Genomic DNA, 2,767 nt, shown 5'->3' with positions numbered 1-2,767 from the left:
TTCCACCGTCTTTCTGCCGCTTTCCCCTCCCCGCTGCAGGCAGCCCTTGGTTACATGATCCAAGCAGACCTCACTGGCGATTCCTCTTACACAGGAAGCCCAGCTCTGCTCCTGGAGAAAGGGGCACCATATGTTATGCCCACAGTTCAGGAACGGGGGACAAACTCACAGCGACCTCTCTTCGCTGTGATGTTAGGGAAGCTGCCTGCTCCAACGTGGAGCCCTTCAGAGTTCTCAAGCGTGGTGCTTGCTACTCACGTTTCCCTTGCTCTCCAGGGAATATTTAACAAGATGTTTGAGGGTTCTTTTAAATCCCCTTTCCCTCAGCTTGAGGAGAACCAGGCCCCTCCTACCCTCCTCTCTGGTTGGGTGGGACTCTGAGCTCTTTTAATCACTGACTCAGGGGATTAAAAGTTAGGTATGAATACAATGCAATATTACTCAGCCATAAAAAAGAATGAAATAATGCCATTTGCAGCAACATGGATGGGTCTAGAGATTATCACATTAAGTGAAGTAAGTCAGAAAAAGACAAAGATCATATGATATTGTTTATATGTGGAATCTTAAAAAATGAACTTTTTTACCAAACAGAAATAGACCCTCAGACATAAAAAACAAACTTATGGTTACCAAAGGGTAAAGAGATGGGGAGGAATAAATTAGGAGTTGGGGGTTAACATATACATACTACATTGTATAAAATAGATGATCGAAAATGAAGTGAAAGTCATTCAGTCGTGTCTGACTCTTTGCGACCCCATGGACTATACAGTCCATGGAATTCTTCAGGCCAGAATACTGGAGTGGGTAGCCTTTCCCTTCTCCAGGGGATCTTCCCAATTCAGGGATCGAACCCAGGTTTCCTGCCTTTCAGGAGGACTCTTTACCAGCTGAGCCACAAGGGAAGCCCAGATGACCAAAAAGGACCTACTGTATAGCACAGGGAACTATACTCAGTACTTTGCAATAACCTATAAGGGACAAAAAATCTGAAATTATATATATATATATATATACACACACAAATATATCTAAATCACTTTGCCATACACCTGGAACAAACAACCATATTATAAATCAACTAGGGGCCCAGAGTAACTGGAAACAAACAAGCACCTGTACATGCATGTCCAGAGCAGCACTAGTCACAAAAGTCAGATGCTGAAACAGTTCAGACAGTGAATGGATGGATAAACTAAATATGGTCAATCCATACAATGCACTATTATTCAGCCTCAAAAAGGAAAGAAGTGCTGATTTATGCTATGGCACGGATGAACCATGAAAACGTTCTGCTCAGTGAGAGAAGCCAGCCATGAAAGGTCGCCTATTGTGTGACTCCATTTATATGAAATGTCCAGAACAAGCAAATCCATAGATCAGTGGTTGCCAGGGGCTTGGGGAGAGGAGAGAGAGAGAGTTTGATTCTGGGGATGATGATTCTGTTTGGGATGAGGAAAATGTTTTGGAACTAGCTAGAGGCTGAGTGTACAGCACTGTGAATGTCCCAAGCGTGCTGACTTGTTCAATTTAAAGTGGTCAATTTTATATTGTGTGACTTTCACCTCAATACGTTATAACGTTTTAACTTATGTATTGCTTGTCCAGCCAACCATCTGGTTCCCCTTTGACCTCTCAGACTGACCCTCTCTCATCCACATGGCTCTGCCCGGGGCAGTCAGCCCTTTTCAGAGCCGCCTTCCTCTGCAGAGAGCTGGCCCAGCCCACGCATCCCTTCTCACTTCTGTACAGGTGCTTCAGTCTCTGTGAGCGATGTAGCCCTACTCACCTGAAGCCCAGGATTCGTTCTAAATGGGCCCCTGGAACAGGATATTTTAGTCTGAAATTTTATAGTTTAGTCTGAGAGTAGAATCCGCTCTATGCTCTTGCTCCTCAAACTTACTTTTTCCTCCACTTTCAAAACAGGCTCAGTGGACCCGGGCAAAGTCTCTGAGGGATGGACTTGAAAAGAGAAGTTCTGATGTCAGATGACTTGTACTTGCCTCCAGCTGCCCAGTCCTCAGTTTCCTCTGTCTGCCTGGAGGGCGCTCTGTGCCTTTACCTCTCACTTGCAAGTAAAGATCACCTGAATTCTGTTTGGTAACGTTTACGAAGCCCAGAGTTACTGTTGAGAACCCGCCTCATTCCCCTTACAGGGAGCCGTTACCTTTCCAAGTCCCTGGACTGATTGCTAAGGAACAAGTACACCCGGCAAGTATGGTTTAAGTGACATTAAGATTAGGAGCATGGGGCTTCCCTGGTGGCGAGCCTGCCTGCCAATGCAGGAGACGTGAGTTCAATCCCTGATCCAGCAGGATACCACATGCTACAGAGTAAATAAGCCTGTTGCTGCTGCTGCCTCTGCTAAGTCGCTTCAGTCGTGCTCAACTCTTGTGACCCCATAGAGGGCAGCCCACCAGGCTCCCCTGCCCCCAGGATTCTCCAGGCAAGAACACTGGAGTGGGCTGCCATTTCCTTCTCCAATGCGTGAAAGTGAAAAGTGAAAGTGAAGTCGCTCAGTTGTGTCCGACTCTTTGCTATGCGGCCACAACTACCGAGCCTGTGCTCTAGAGCCCGGGAGCCACAACTACTGAAGCCCATGAGCCCTAGAGCCAGTGCTCAGCAACAGGAGAAGTCACTGTAATGAGAAGCCCATGCTCACCACAAGTAGAGAAAAGCCCATGCAGCAACAAAGACCCAACCCAGCCAAAAATAAATAAAACTATAATAAAAAAGATTAGGAGCATGAAGCTGTATCAAGAAG

The sequence above is a fragment of the Bison bison genome, unplaced genomic scaffold (genome assembly GCF_000754665.1).
Source record: "Bison bison bison isolate TAMUID 2011002044 unplaced genomic scaffold, Bison_UMD1.0 scf7180017864183, whole genome shotgun sequence".
Taxonomy (NCBI): Eukaryota; Metazoa; Chordata; class Mammalia; order Artiodactyla; family Bovidae; genus Bison; species Bison bison.
The sequence above is the reverse complement of the archived record's forward strand: the minus strand, read 5'-3'. Positions refer to the sequence as shown.